The sequence below is a fragment of the Lepus europaeus genome, chromosome 5 (genome assembly GCF_033115175.1).
Source record: "Lepus europaeus isolate LE1 chromosome 5, mLepTim1.pri, whole genome shotgun sequence".
NCBI lineage: Eukaryota > Metazoa > Chordata > Mammalia > Lagomorpha > Leporidae > Lepus > Lepus europaeus.
Window position 1 is genome coordinate 58,598,730 of NC_084831.1, and position 16,940 is coordinate 58,615,669.

Consider the following 16,940-nt stretch of genomic DNA (forward strand, 5'->3'; position numbering starts at 1 on the left):
TGGGTACATGTTTTCACATTAAAATTTGAAAAATAGCTCAATCATTTAACTATTCAAAAAAAATGCCAGTTCTCTGCTGGCTATAAAACAAAACTTAAATTCTTGAGCTTGCCATAAAATTCCTTTTAAACTGACCCTAAACCAGTCTTTCACCTGCTTCTGCATTCCCCACGCTTCTGCCTTGCATGACTCCCTTTTCCTAAGCCCAGCATGCCCTTTCGTGACTCCACGTTTTTGTGCATGCTGGTCCTTCTGTCTGGATTTCCTTGGTCTCCTTCTCACATGACAAATGTACTCATCTCTAAAGGCTCAGCACAAAATATTTTCCATTGAAACAAGGAGCTTGGTCAGAATTAGTCATTCTCTCCATTTCCCCTTTAACCATGTGTCTTCTTCAGGCCTCACTACATTCCATTGTAATTACCAAGTCAGTGTTTCAGTATCTCTACATTCCTGGTACCACCATAGTGTCCAGCAAACAAGGGGTGCCTGATAATTATGCGTCAAGTGAATGCCTGCGAAGTTCATCCTTTCTTTGTGAATGTTCTCCTTATGACTTAAAGAGAGCAAATACAGATACCACATGTTTCCGTCTTGCAGTGTTTTTCTCCTATCTTGTAAACCCTTTGACAAATTTGGCTTCTCCTAGATGGAAAGGCAGTCAGGATTCTAAACTCCCAGGCTAATATGCTAATATTTCATTTGTAAACACCACCAACAAATTGACTCTGTCATTAAGTCTTAATGATTTTTGGAATAGCTGGAGTTTATCTTCAGGAAAACACTGAGACTTGATTCCTTTAATGAATGTTTTTTTCCTGACCCAGCAATACTTAATGTCTACTTAATTGCTTTGTGTTGACATCAGGTTCAGCTTGTTGGGTTCCTCCCTGAAATATACCCTCACAGAGGCTGTTCCCAGGCTACTTGGCCAAAGTGCATTATTTTTTCCTTAATTCATGAATTGAAGAGTTTGAAACCTTGTACTTTCCTTTTGTTTCTCTTTTGTTTATTTTCACTCTTGAGGATTTTGTATATTATTATTGTTTCAGGTTTTCTGACTGATTTTTAAGTTAAAGTCACCATTTGTGATAAAATTTGGAGAGTTGCAACCCACAGGACCTTGAATATATATCTTGTATATAATTGTGTCTGCTTTTCAGTATGGGCCTAGAATATTTTAAGCATAATAAAACTTGGGCATGCATCATTAAATAATGAATGGACATATGTGAATACAATGTAATATATCCATGCAGTGGAATATTATTCAGCAATGAAAAGAAATGAAGTGGTGAGACATACTATAAAATGTGTGAACTTTTAAAATGTTGTGCCAAGCTGAAGTAGCTATTCACAAAAGATCACATATTGCATTATTCCACTTACAGGAAATGTCCAGAATAGGCAAATCCTTAGAGACAGAAAGTAGATTAGTGGATGCCTAAGGCTGGGATGGTTAAGGGGAAATAGGGAGAGATTGTCAATGGGTATGAGATTTCTTTGAGGAGTAATTAAAATTTCTTAGAATTGGTAAGGTATGATTATGTGAATGTCCTAAAAATCAGTGCATTATACAATTATGACATATGAATTACATATATGTCAGTAAAGCGTTCTTATTTTTAAGCTTAGGCATGAGCATTGGGTGAGTATGTTTAGGGTAATGCTAGCTGGTATAACAAATGAAGCCAAACATTATAGTGGCTTTATGATGGCAATTTGCTTGATTCCTTATTCACACAATAGTCGCTGCAGGTGTTCCTCATAGGTGAGAAATCTCTGAGACAGTCATTCAGAGATTCAGTTTCTTATATCTCTAGGATTTCTGAGTTCTCCACATTCAGGGTATCTCTGGAACATCTGCAATCAGCTGCCAGACATAAGGAGGGAAGGGAAGAGGCATATCCATTTCTGTGCCCTCGCAGCTTGGAAGAACCCCTTAGCATTTCCACTCAAGTTCCGCTGTGCTACACAGCACACCTAAGTGCAAGAAACACTTGGCGATGTGACTTAGTTGTGTGTACAAGAAGAGGAACTCGTTTGGCAAATGGCTTTCCAGTCACTGCCACATTGTCCCCATCCTTCCCACTCTCCACCATCTTCTCCACCTCCCCAATTTATTGATGTGTATCTCTACTATCTCAACTTATCTAATCTAGATGGTATATATTCTCAATATTTAATGAGGCACATATGGTAATCACCTATGAGACTAATTAGTTCTTTAAGGGGAGGGATAGTATGGTTTGCTTTATAAATAGTCCATGAGAGTTATTAACTTCTTCCTTCATTCCCTTAATCCGTTGCCTTTGTCCTCAGATACACTTTTATTTAGCAAACCTTTCCTTGATGCTTCTCCTTCTCAGCATGTTCACTGGCTACCCATTGCTGAGAGGTCTGGTTTTCATGTGCCTGTTTGTGGTCTGTTTTTAATTCATAGCGAAGTGTTGAAAACCCAGACAGTGTAGTCTGTTTTTGCGCATGTTTGAGGCAAGAATGACAACAGCCCTTGCTCCGAAAATATGTTTAGAGATTATGTCCCTCTGATCTTTTGGGGTGTGAAAATATTATTTTCTTTTATGACACCATGAGAAAGTTGATTATTTTTAAGTTTCTTTTGGTTCCAAAATAGATTTAACCTTATACTTTGTCAAAATGTGGACAAGTGTGTACTTTGAGACCATACAGCTTTTGAAGAAGATGTTTTCTGGGAGAAAAGAGTTCTTAGTTTTCACTCACAGAATCCTTGGAAGGTACACCACTTACCCAGTCCTGATCACAAGATATATAGATTTGTCTTTCTGCTTAGAAAATTGTGTCTTTATATGATTCCTGAGGATAAGAGTGGAGGGTCTTCCAGGAATTTAGGAAGTATTTAAAAAATAGAGGGTAGGGAGCTTATGTTAGGTCATGTATGAATTTCCCATAACACTGTAGTGAAAGAACAGCTTATGGTTGTAACTACAAGTTCATGAAAAAATGTTTATTATAAATAAAACTGTGCATGTATTTCAGATTTTTGTACAAAAACAAAGTTATCTTTTAGATGCATTTTTTCATGAACCTTTAGAAATATCTATTATACAAGACCTCATTTCATTTTACCAACTTTTCAATGTTATCTTTAATTTTACATTTAGATCCAACTTAACTCCTATATATATATATATATATATATACTTGTAAATGCACTCCAAAATCCGACTCAGACGCACGTTTACTTGTAGATATATTCCCAAATCCCTTCCATTTACTGTTGTTTTAGAGATGAGCCATTTAAAAATAGCAGTCAGCAAAACCTCAAAATTCGACCTACGTATCTCTAGCACAAATTTAAATTTAGTAAACATATATTCCTTATTCTATTAAATCCATACATATTGCCATATTGTATATGGTTCAATGGGGGTTCTTCACTCAAGCCATGCCAGCTTGTTGGGAATCAGTTTTCAGCAACAGAAAAATCAAAAGGTGAGCCAGTGTCATTTCCATTGTCTTTTCTAACACTGTAAATACTAAATTAATAATGCCTAGAATGTATGTACTCCATGGCAATCTCTTATCAAGGACTTTATTTCCTATCTATTATTAGAATCTGATGTGTGTGTGTATGTGAGAGAGAGAGAGAGAGCACACGCACACACTAGCACACGAAGAAGCTACCTGACTTTTGTGTGTCTTGGAAAGACTAGTTAAGACAGTTCGGCTTAGTTATCAGTGCCTTATGCCCCAAGGAATCTGGGCTTCACACTGGTTTGGTCACTGTGTTAGGAGCAATATGCAACTTGTTTACCTTCCAGGACCTTTCTTCCTTTGAACATATAGGCACTAGAGCTGGGAGTGAAGGTGCAGAGACCCAAAGCGGGCCAATATTGAATTATGTATATTGCAACAGGAGGCCAACAAGTAAGAATTCACAACAACAGTGTAGTCATGGGGCTTGGAATGGGTCCTTCTGGAATCATAGGGATAAATCTTGTCTTACAGCTATTAAGGAGGAAAATGCTAATATATTAACATTAACATTTTTTCTTGAAAAGGAGGTACTAAAGTGGTATTAATTTGTAATCACCAAATATGAGAAAGAATGGGAATATCTTCCTATTCTGGATGAATTTAAATAATTGTAACCAAGCGGCTTCCCATTGTTGAACCTGCATTAGTCAATTGCTTTATAATGTGGGAATAGGAGCATGGGTTTCTGGGTTCAAGATCCAACTCAGCCACTTAGAAGTTGTGAAACTGCAGGTTATGTACCTTTAACAAGCCTCAGCATCTCCAGCTATATGATGGTGATGATACTATAGGGTTGTAATAAGGGTTTAAAGAGATCATGAACTCCATGTACATGGTGAGCACTTAAGAAATTGATGACTATCTTTATAATGACACCAATTTTTAACACATATCCCATGATCTCCTGGGCCAATCTCTTATCTTTCTACCATTTTCAATGCAAAAGTCATGTGTGTAAATTTTCTGTAAACATTTGCATTGTTCCTTCTTTTCTTCTCTTCCTCTCCTCTTCTCTTATCTGGTCCCTCCTCTCTGGGTAGGCAGGAATGCTTTGTGGCCATATGTCAAACTGTTCTTGAAAGAATATGACTTCAGATTAACCGTATGTCATCTGAAGTTTTGGATCTAGGAATTATTCTTCAGTGACTGTACACTAGGAGTATTATCTAATTTTCACTCTCACCTCCTCCCCAGCGGGGCTGCATCGTCAGCTGGGTTGAGCCTCATGCATGGGGTCAAGCTTTAACAATCAGAGCTGAAGAGATTCAGGATTTTTTAGTTTTGATTTTGTAATTTTGAAAGGACAACTGCCAGTGAGTTGGGACATACTTTTGTGTCTTGAATAACTATATGTTATATATTAGCAGGGTAGCTTTTCCCCAAGTAAAGCTCAAGTAAGATCATCCTCTTCCCTTCTCTGCTAACTACATGTGTTGCCCATTTTTCAATGTCCACTGGAAATATTAATTACTCCAGGAAAGTATTTTTTGGTCTTTCTTACAGACTCCTTTTTCCTCTCAGTTCACATCATGTGCTTATAGCAGAGACTTGTATATTTAAGCCTCCTTGATTAGGGAAGTACCCAGGGTTTCCTAATATTTTTTTTTTATTTATTTTTTTTGATGGGCGGAGTGGACAGTGAGAGAGAGAGACAGAGAGAAAGGCAGGGCTTCCTAATATAAAAGAATCCTTGGGAAAATGCTTGTTTTCATGTTTTCATAGACTGATTCAGAACAATTTCTTTTAATCTACTTGTACCTTGGTTTCATAACCATTCTGATTTTATCTCAATCTAGCCCTAATGCTTAAACTAATTCTTTATATCCCTATTGGCTTCTACTTCTGACCACACTTGGAGCTGGTCACAAGAGAATTATACACAAGAGAAAGGCCTTGGAGCTATTATAACTTCATTTATTTGTATTACAGTGATAAGTGTATTTATCTTATTTCTGTCCCCTAAGCCATATTCCAGCCACATATTTTTCTATGTAAAATGAGGCTTTGAACATAGCAGGTTCTCAGGTGATTAATAATGTGAATTTGATGTACTTAGCAATCTGGAAAAGTGCTAACAATCCAGTCTTCTGTGTGTGTAGATTTGTGTGCATACCGCACACCCAGAAAGAACAGAAAGAAAAGGAGGACCACGAAAGACACCCTGGTAGCAGGCTCAATTTTAGGTTACATTTGAAATTTTCCTTTATTTATGTCGTTGGCATCTTCCCTTTCTGTATGGAGTCAGGTTTCTAGACTACATAATCAACTTTAACTTCAAGGTTGGTTTTTGTGAATCAGTCACTTTTTAAGAACTATTCATGGCCGGCGCCGTGGCTTAACAGGCTAATCCTCTGCCTTGCGGCGCTGGCACACAGGGTTCTAGTCCCGGTTGGGGCGCCGGATTCTATCCCGGTTGCCCCTCTTCCAGGCCAGCTCTCTGCTATGGCCCGGGAAGGCAGTGGAGGATGGCCCAAGTCCTTGGGCCCTGCACCCGCATGGGAGACCAGGAGAAGCACCTGGCTCCTGGCTTCGGATCAGTGCGATGCGCGGGCCGCAGCGGCCATTGGAGGGTGAACCAACGGCAAAAAGGAAGACCTTTCTCTCTGTCTCTCTCTCTCTCACTATCCACTCTGCCTGTCCAAAAAAAAAACAAAAAAAAAAAAACTATTCAAACAAAACTATCACATTGTCACTTAAAAATTACTGCATCTTCTTGGCGTCAGTAATCTCCCTAGGCTCTAGTCATGAGTTGCCAGGGCTATGGAAGCCTTTAGAGTTCGCTGATTTTGATCTTATTCCGATAGGGTCATAGTCAAAGTGGAAGTTCTCTCCTCCCTTCAGAGAAAGGTACCTCCTTCTTTGATGGCCCCATTCTTTCCACTGGGATCTCACTCACAGAGATCTTTCATTTAGGTCGTCTTCTTTTTTTCTTTTCCATGGTATCTTGGCTTTCCATGCCTACAATACTCTCATGGGCTCTTCAGCCAGATCCGAATGCCTTAAGGGCTGATTCTGAGGCCAGAGTGTTGTTTAGGACATCTGCCATTCTATGAGTCTGCTGTGTATCCCACTTCCCATGTTGGATCTTTCTCTCCCTTTTTGATTCTATCAGTTAGTATTAGCAGACACTGGTCTTGTTTGTGTGATCCCTTTGATTCTTAGACCTATCAGAGCCATCAATTGTGAACTGAAATTGATCACTTGGACTAGTGAGATGGCATTGATACATGCCACCTTGATGGAATTGTATTGGAATCCCCTGGCACATTTCTAACTCCATCATTTGGGGCAAGTCTGATTGTGAGTGTCCCAAACTGTACATCTCCTCCCTCTCTTTTTCCACTCTTAAATTTAACAGGGATCACTTTTCAGTTAAAATTTAAACACCTAAGAATAATTGTGTGTTAATTACAGAGTTCAACCACTAGTACTAGGGAGATTACTGACGCCATGAACAGGAGTGTCAAATTGTTAAGTCAGCAACAGGAGTCACTGTGTACTTACATCCCATGTGGGATCTGTCCTTAATGTGCAGTGATGTTATAACTAGTACTGAAACAGTATTTTTACACTTTGTGTTTCTGCGTGGGTACAAACTGATGAGATCTTTACTAATTATATACTGAATCGATCTTCTGTATATAAAGATAATTGGAAATGAAAAAAAAAAACCTGGTGTTAAATTGGAAATGGCATAGAAAATTAATTAATTTCTTTAAAAAAATATTATGTAGGGTCTCTGTCTTTAATGTGCTGTACACTCTTATTTAATGCTATAACTAGTACTCCAACAGTATTTTTTTTCACTTTGTGTTGCTATATGGGGGCAAACGGTTGAAATCATTACCTAATATATACTAAACTGATCTTCTGCATATAAAGAGAATTGAAAATGAATCATGATGTGATTGGAAGGGGAGAGGGAGCGGGAAAGGGGAGGGTTGTGGGTGGGAGGGAAGTTTTGGGAGGGGGAAGCCATTGTAACCCATAAGCTGTATTTTGGAAATTTATATTCATTAAATAAAAGTTTAATTTAAAAAAATTACTGCATCTTCTTAAAGATGTTATTTCTTGCAGCCACGCTTCTATTTTAATCTTCCTCCATTAACTGATGTGCATTCCTGTTGTCTGCAGTACTGAGCACTCTTGGAGGGTGAAGGATATTCTGTATCATTAACAACGGTTCTCCCACAATAGTTCTCTGGCCAATCACCTGAGTGATCAGAAGGCGCTCCTGTACCTCAGCCCATCCCTGGAGGGTCTGAACCAGGGTGCTTGGGGCAGGTCAGGCACTGAAAACCCATGTCTTATAGTGCTTCCCATGTGATGCTACTGAGCAACTGACATAGGAACCTCTGGCTCTTGCCCGCGAGGAACTGATAAGCTGTTCTGAAAGGTCATACATGGGAAAAAATAACTTACAAGCTTTAACTATGTTATGAAATACCTTGCACACTTGAAGTACTTTACCATTTGTGAAGCATTTCATAAAGTGCTCTCATCAGCCTCCTCCCCACCATGAGGTAGGTTAAGGCAGTTGTTTTTGCTCTACATATTTTGTTAAATGAAGTAAAGACATTAACCATAATTTAGAAACCCAAAGTCCTGAATGAATTCAACTACAAATAGTGTATATATGTGTGTGTATATATATACATATATATATAGACATATCTATTTCTTAATTAGAATGGAATTCTCTTCCTAATCATTCCTAGCACCAGTACCTGACTCATAGTAGGCATTCAAAAATGTTTCAGTTGATGGATGACTATACACTGCTTGTGTAAAGCAAAACAAAATATTGAAATACTTAATTTTTAGTTTCACCTACAGAATGTGTAACTATGAACATATCATAAGCCACAATAGCAAATAACATCTGTTAAAAATTAGCTATTATAATTAATAATCAGCTATTATTTTATTTTCATGGTAACATGATATTAAGAGAACAGATTCTATATAGTTCATAGAAACAATTCCAAAACATAATGATGTCCCCTTCCCCCTTCTCTCCCTCTTTCTTTTCCTTTTTCCCTTCCTTCCTCCCTTTCTTTCACCTTCCCCTCCCCCTCCCTCCCTCCCTCCCTCCCTTCCTTCCTTCCTCCCTCCCTCCCTCCCTCCCTTCCTTCCTTCTTTATCTTTTGAGATAACATATTTTAGTTTACCTTATAATCAAAGGCTTAGAGCTCCACTAAATAAAGAGTTAATCAAATAAAGAGCCATAGTTGGGGCCAGTGCTACGGCACAGCAGGTTAAAACACCGTCCTCCAGCACTGGCATCCCATATGGGCGCCGGTTCTAGTCCTGGCTCCTCCACTTCCCATTTGACTCCCTGTTAATGGCCTGGGAAGGCAAGAGAGGATGGCCCCAGTCCTTGGGCCCGTGCACCCACATGGGAGACCCAGAGGAAGCTCCTGGCTCCTGGCTTCAGATTGGCTCAGCTCTGGCTATTGCAGCCATTTGGGGAGTGGGCCAGTGGATGGAAGACCTCTCCTTCTTTGTGTCTCTACTGCTATCCATAAGTCTATATTGCAAATAAATAAAATAAATCTTTTTTAGAAAAAAATGACCCAGTTTAGTGGGAATATAAGCAAGGACTATACCCAATCATCAAATGAAAAGATGCCCATTTCACTACTATACAGTCAATATTAAAATAATTATAAATCATTAAAACTATCGTAGTATATTATTCTTAACCATTGGTTTCAAAAATATATACAATAAAGTTTTACAAAACTATATTTGCGTCAAGACTGATATACAGACATTTATTTCTTTTTTTGCTTTTTTTTCTTTCTTAATTTTAGCTCCCATATATAAGGGAGAGCATGCAGTTTTTGTCTTTCTGTTTCCAGCTTTTTACACTCAATGTGATGTCTTCCAGTTGCATTCATTTTGCTGCACATGATAGAATTTCTTTCATTTTTATAGTTGAATAATATTACACATTTTCTTTATCCATTGGTCTGATGGTGGATACTTTGGTTAATTCCAAATTTTGGCTATTATAAACAATGCCGCTATAAATATGCAGGTGCAGTACAGGTATCTCTTTGATACAGCATGTTCATGCTTTTGGGTATATACCCAGTAGAGGGGTTGCTGGATAAAATAACAAGTCTACTAGTTTTTTAAGAACTTTCCATACTGCTTCCCACTGTGGCTGTACTAATTTACATTTCCAACAACAGCATACAAGAATCCCCCTTTCTTCACATCCTTGTCAGCGTGTTAGTCTCCATCTTTGGATTTTAGCCATTCTGACAGGGATGAAATTGTATCTCATTGTGGTTTTTGACTTGTATTTCCCTGATGGTTAGTGATGTTGAGCATTTTTTCATATATTGCTTGCTCATTTGGGTTTCTTCTTTTGAGGAATGTTTATTAAGGTCCTTTGCACATTTCTTAGCTAGATTGGTTTTTTTGTTGGTTTTTGAGTTGTTGGTATATTTGGGATATTAATCCTTTATCAGGTAGTTTGCAAATATTTTTCCCATTCTATTGGCTGTGTCTTCACTCTACTGGTGATTACCTTTGATGAGCACAAACTTCTGAGTTTATTGTAACCCCATTTGTCTAGTTTTTGCTTTTGTGCCTATGCTTTGGGGGTCTTCTCCAAGAAGTCATCACCAACACCAATGCCTTGGAGTGTCTCCCCTACATTTTCTTCCAGCAACTTCATAATCTCAGGTCTTAAATTTAGGTCCTTTTTAGGTCTGGGCCTCTTAACTTACAAGGCCTAAAGCCCAACAGATCATTATCAAGCCCCTTCTGTCAGGTTCTATTTGCCTCTCAATCAGAAAACTTAATTGTAGCTTAGACAGCACCTTTCTTAGCTCCTCTAATAATGACTCTGTCCTTTGTTCTAGGCCCTGTCTAGTGCACTTGGGCCTCATTCCTTTGTAATCATAACCTCTACTCTACCACCAATGGCTCTACTCCCAACCTGTGTGTACTGATGGTCTTCTTCCCCATTTAATGCTGTATAATCGTTCAGACCTGGTAAATGCCACTCTTAGGATCATTGGTTACTATCCTCACCCTGTCTTTTATGACCTTGTCTAAATATGTTCAGAGCTGGCAAATTTGGAAGGCTTCCATAGCCTTGGCAACTCATGACGACAGCCTAGGGTGGTTACTGGCGCCATAAACAAGTGTGTCAATTTGTTGGGTCAACAACAGGAGCCACTGTGCACTTGCTCCTCATGTGGGATCTCCGTCCTTAATGTGCTGTACATTTTGATTTAATGCTATAACTAGCACTCAAACAGTATGTTTCACTTTGTGTTTCTATGTGGGTGCAAACTGTTGAAATCTTTATACTAAATTGATCTTCTGTATATAAAGAGAATTGAAAATGAATCTTGATGCAAATGGAAGGGTAGAGGGAGTGGGAGAGGGGAGAGTTGCGGGTGGGAGGGAAGTTATGGGAGGAGGAAGCCATTGTAATCCATAAGCTGTACACTGGAAATTTATATTCATTAAATAAAAGTAAAAAATAAATAAAAAAAATTTAGGTCTTTGAATCATTTTGAGTTGATTTTTTATGTGGTGAGATACATGGATCTAATTTCATTCTTTGACATATATACATCCACTTTTGCCAGCACCATTTATTGAAGAGATTATCCTTACTCCAATATATGGTCTGTGCACTTTTGTCAAAAATCAACTGGCTGTATATATATGGATTAATTTCCAGGCTTTCTATTCTGTTCAGTTAATCTATATGTTCATTTTTATGCCAGTACCATGATGTTTTAATTTCTACAGTTTGTAACACGCTTCAAAGTCAGGTATCAAGAGGCCTCCAACTTGATTTCTATTAAAGTGTTTCTGTTTCATTTGTTGGGATCTGTCAGCTCTAATTTGTAAAGAGGCCATCACATACACCATAAGCTTAAAAAGATTATGGAAAAATTGGAAGAAATTTTATTTTGTAAACTTTTGTCACAAGTAGTTGTTATATAAACGGTAAAGAACTGAAGACCTACTCACTGTACTGAAACACTCTAAGACATAAGTATAATTTTAATTAAACCTGACTCTTTTACATCAATAAAGCCCAATGTTTAAATTACAAATTATTTCATTTAAGGCAGTATAGTACAGTGGTTTAAGAGTAAGTATTCTGAACTCAGATTGTGTACTTTTAAATTCCAGCTTAAAGAGTTACTAATTATGTAAACTTAGACAATTTCTTAACCTCTATTTTTCTCATATGTAAATAGGGACAATACTATTCCTGTCTCATAGTGTTAATGAAGGATGTTTAATGATGAATATCCATAAAGGACATAAAACAGTGCCTTGTACATAGTAGGAGCTCCATCTTAGCTACTGTTACTGTGCTTATTAAAAAAATACAGCTTTTATTGCTTTCAATGGCATAGTTATTTCCTAACAGGCTCTGCCAATCTTGGCTCAAGTAATAAATAAAATTAGTTTATGATTAACATCCATTCCTTTTTTTTTAACTTTTATTTAATGAATATAAATTTCCAGTGTACAGTTTATGGATTACAATGGCTTCCCCCTCCCATAACTTCCCTCCCACCCGCAACCCTCCCCTCTCCCACTCCCTCTACCCTTCCATTCACATCAAGATTCATTTTCAATTCTCTTTATATACAGAAGATCAATTTAATATAAAGATTTCAACAGTTTGCACCCACATAGAAACACAAAGTGAAACATACTGTTTGAGTACTAGTTATAGCATTAAATCAAAATGTACAGTACATTAAGGACAGAGATCCCACATGAGGAGCAAGTGCACAGTGGCTCCTGTTGTTGACCCAACAAATTGACACTCTAGTTTATGGCGCCAGTAACCACCCTAGGCTGTCGTCATGAGTTGCCAAGGCTATGGAAGCCTTCCAAGTTTGCCGACTCTGATCATATTTAGACAAGGTCATAAAAGACAGAGTGAGGATAGTAACCAATGATCCTAAGAGTGGCATTTACCAGGTTTGAACAATTATACAGCATTAAGTGGGGAAGAGGACCATCAGTACACACAGGTTGGGAGTAGAGCCATTGGTGGTAGAGTAGAGGTTATGATTACAAAGGAATGAGGCCCAAGTACGCTAGACAGGGTCTAGAACAAAGGACAGAGTCATTATTAGAGGAGCTAAGAAAGGTGCTGTCTAAGCTACAATTAAGTTTTCTGATTGAGAGGCAAATAGAACCTGACAGAAGGGGCTTGATAATAATCTGGTGGGCTTTAGGCCTTGTAAGTTAAGAGGCCCAGACCTATCTATCTCTTCACATGGGGTATATCCTAAGGGAGGTGTGAACCTCCTAGGGGAAGGCACTCTGTTGACTTTCATTACTTGGCTGGCCTGGGAGGAGAGCTGGCCAGGTAAAGGCAGGGGGCATCTCTAACAAGCAATTTACAGTTCTGCCTGCAATGTTGCTGACCCCGGTTGGCTGTCCCCTCAGCTGCAGTGGTCACTTTGGAAGTTGGGCTGAGTGAAGGGCTTTTCAGCTTAGAGCCAATAAGATCTGTGGCTCTGACCTGGGCATCCTTCGACTCCAGGGCAGGTCCATTTCCAGTGATCCAACTCTTGGCAGAGCTGCCAGGGCTCTTCACAAGCTGACTTCTGCTGAAGGCCAGGCTTACCACATTGAAAGCCACTGCAGTGGACTGGCCTGTTGGGTCTCCTTGAGGGTAGATCACTGTACAGATCAGCCATTAATAGGCCTGCCACCCATTGCTTCCTTTTAATAATTATTCTAATTTCATAATTTTTAATTAATACTTATACATTCTATGGAGTCCCAGACAATATTCCATATACACAATGTAAACTAGTCAAATGAGGCAACTAGTCTTTCCATTTTCTACATTCTCTTTTGTCTGGAGCACTTTCTTCCAGTTCTTTACACAAGATGTAATTGTGAACTATAGTCACCACACTGCTCTGTGGAACACTAGAACTTGTTACTTCTATCTGGCTGTGTTTGGTACCTGTTATCCAACCTCATTTCATCCTCCCTTCTCCCATACTTCCCAACCTCTGTTAACCGCTATTAACCTCAGCTGAAATTGACTTTTTTTTTAAACTCCCACATACAGAAGGGAACATGCATTGTTTGTCTTTCTATGTCTGGCTTATTTCACTTAATGACCTCCAATTTCATCCGTTTTGCTATAAATCTCATCATTTAATTTTTTCTGTGGCTAACTGATATTCCATTGTGTATAAATGCTACAGTTTCTTTATCAGTTCATCCACTGATGGGCACGTAGGTTGGATTCTATCCTATTCTGTTGGTTAATGTGAATAATCCTGTAAGGAAGAGTGGAGTCACTTTCATATGCTGATTTCATTTCCTTTGAATATATACTGAGAAGTGGGATAGCAGCTGGGTCATATGGTAGATTTGTTATTTGTATTTTGAGGACTCTTCATCCTTCTTCCATAATAAATCTCAAAAGTACAAGCAACAAAAGCAAAAAGTAAACAAGTAGAATTAATTCAAACTAAGAAGTTTCTGCGCACCAAAGTAAACAGGTAACAGAGTGAAGAGACAACATACAGAATATGAGAACACCTTTTCAAAGTATTCATCTGACGAAAGATTTATACCCAGGATATATAAGGGTCTCAAAAAATTCAACAACAGCAACAATGACAACAAAACCCAAACAACCCAGTTAATAAATAAGCAGAGTATCTGAATAGATATTTCTCAAAAGAATACAAATAGCCAACAAATATATGGAAAAATGTTCAATATTACTAACCATCAGAAAAATGCAAATCAAAATTATAGAGTGATAGCATTTCACTCCAGTTAGACTGGCAATTATCAAAAGGAAAAGATAGCACATGCTGGTATGCTGAGAAAAAGAAACTATTATACACCATTGTGGAAATGCAAATTGGTATAGGCATTATGTCTATAAGCTTTTGTTGCTTATATTTTTGAGAGCTTATCCAAACAATTCTTATCTATGTATCTTAACATATTCCCCCTATGTTATCTTCCACTGGTTTCAGATTTTACATTTAGGATTTTGAACCATTCTGAGCTGATTTTTGTATAGGGTAAGAATTAGGGGGCAAGTGTCTGCATGAGACTACTCAGTTTTCCCCACACCATTTATTGAAGAGACTGTCCTTTCTCCTTTTATTTTATTTTTTATTTCTCATTTACTAAGGAGACTTCTCCTTTCTCTTCTCTTTTTTCAGTCTGTGAATATGGGATATCTTTCCATTATTTCTTTCCTCAATTTCCTTTATGAATGTTTTGTAATTTTAGTTAAATTTACTTAAATTAATAAATTTTAAGTGTATTCCAAGGTATGTTTTTTATTGGTAGCATTTTGAATGGGATGTCTGTTATAATTTGTTTCTCAGTGAGTTTGTTATGGATGTATTAAAATGCTAATAATGTTTGTTTGCTGGTTTTGTATCCTGCAACTTTACTGAATGTATAGTTTGGTAATCTTTCAGTGGCATTTTTAGATTGTTTTCTACATAGGAACATATCATCTGCCCACAGGAATAATTTGACAACCTTCTTCCCTATTTTTGTGTCTTCTGTTTCTTTATCTCTCCTAATTGCCCTAAGACTTCCAGAGCTATGTTAAATAACAGCAGTAGGAATGGATATCCTTGTCTGGTTCCAGATCTTAGAGGAAAAAATTCAACTTTCCCCTATTCAATATGATTTGGACATGGGTTTGTAATTCATTGTGGTTATTATGTTGCACTCTGTTCCTTCTCTATCTGTTTTTCAAAGTTTTTAAAATCATGAATGAATGTTGAATTTAGTCAAATTATTTTTCTAATCTATTCAGGTGATCATATGATTTTCATACTTCATTCTGGTGATGTGATATATTACATTTATTGATTTGTATTTATTGGACTATCCTTAGGATAAGTCCCACTTGATCATGAAGAATGGTCTTTTCTTGTACTGTTAGCTTTGCTTTCCCAGTAGTTTGTTTAGAATTTTTGGATCTCAGGATTTTTGTATCATTTGGATATTGGTCTATAGTTTTCATTTTTTTATAATGATTTTGTCTGGTTTTGGAATGGAGGTAATTCTGTCAGCACCATGAAATAAGTTTGGATAGTTTCCTCACTTTTGACTTTTTGGACTAGTTTGAGAAGAATTGGTGCTAGTCTATTTTAAAAGTTTGGTAGAATTCAGCAGTGAAATCATTTTGACCTGGGATTTTTTTTTTAAATACTGACTCAAAGATTGCTCATTCATCTGTTCAGGTTTTCTATGTTTCCCTGGCTCAAATTTGTGAGTTATATATATTCAAAAAGTTATCCCATTCTTTTAAATTTTCCAATTTTTTAGCATGTAGTTGTTCATAACAATCCCTAATGATCCTTTATAATACTTTGGTACCAGTTATAGTGTCTTATATTTTCATTTCTGATTTTGTTTATTTAAGTCTTCTCTTTTTTTATGTCTATCTAAGGTTTTTGAAATTTTGAAGACATAAAATCTTTCATGAATTTCCTTGTTATTGTTGTGCAGGGGTCATGCTAATTTTCTCTGCATCATTCCAATCTTAGTATATTGCCGATAAAGCATGGCCAACATGAATTTTTATATAAGTAATTCATGAATTGAGGTCCATATATTCTTTTAAATATTTTTAAAAGATTTTTATTTATTTATTTGACAGGAAGAGTTACAGACAGTGAGAGAGAGACAGAGAGAAAGGTCTTCCTTCCCTTGGTTCACTCCCCAAAAGGCCACTATGGCCGGAGCTATGCCGATCCGAAGCCAGGAGCCAGGTGCTTCTTCCTGGCTCCCATATGGGTGCAGGGGCCCAAACACTTGGGCCATCCTCCACTGCCTTCCAAGGCCACAGCAGAGAGCTGGACTGGAAGAGGAGTAGCCGGGGCTAGAACCCAGTGCCTATATGGGATGCGGGCGCCACAGGCAGAGGATTAACCTAGTGTGCCATGGCACTGGCCCCAAGGTCCATATATTCTACTAAGATTAAAAACTTTGCCTGCCTTGTCCACAGCTCATTCTAAGACACATTATGATATATTCCTCATCAGAAAAACTCCAAATTAATGCAATTTCATTCTGTGTTCTCTGTTAAAGACTGAGGAACGACATTCGTAGTAATACATGGTACCAAATGCAAGTTTAGTCTTGGTTTAACACCTCATTAAAAAAAGAAGACCAAAGACTTTATGAAATTTACTTGAAAAAAATGAAGAAAAGACACAGGACATTAATTATAATTTGCTTCATGAAGTATTAGTTGCTTGCATATCATCTGACTGTTCACAGAAACTCATAGAGACAACAACTCTGGTTGCATATAAATGGGGAACTTATACAGATGAAACAGGATGTGGTGAGCATTGTATACCTTGTAGAGTTGCATAACTGTCCAGGATCGGTGTCATATTAGACAC

At 37.7% G+C, this 16,940-nt stretch overlaps 1 protein-coding gene and 1 pseudogene across 1 annotated transcript in view; one reads left to right on the top strand and one right to left on the bottom strand.

The window, feature by feature from the left end:
• Positions 1–16,940, top strand: part of SGIP1 (SH3GL interacting endocytic adaptor 1) — a 229,020-nt gene that overhangs the window by 41,495 nt on the left and 170,585 nt on the right. The gene's annotated exons all lie outside the window — the stretch shown is intronic.
• On the bottom strand, positions 15,994–16,094 carry LOC133761278 (U6 spliceosomal RNA; annotated as a pseudogene).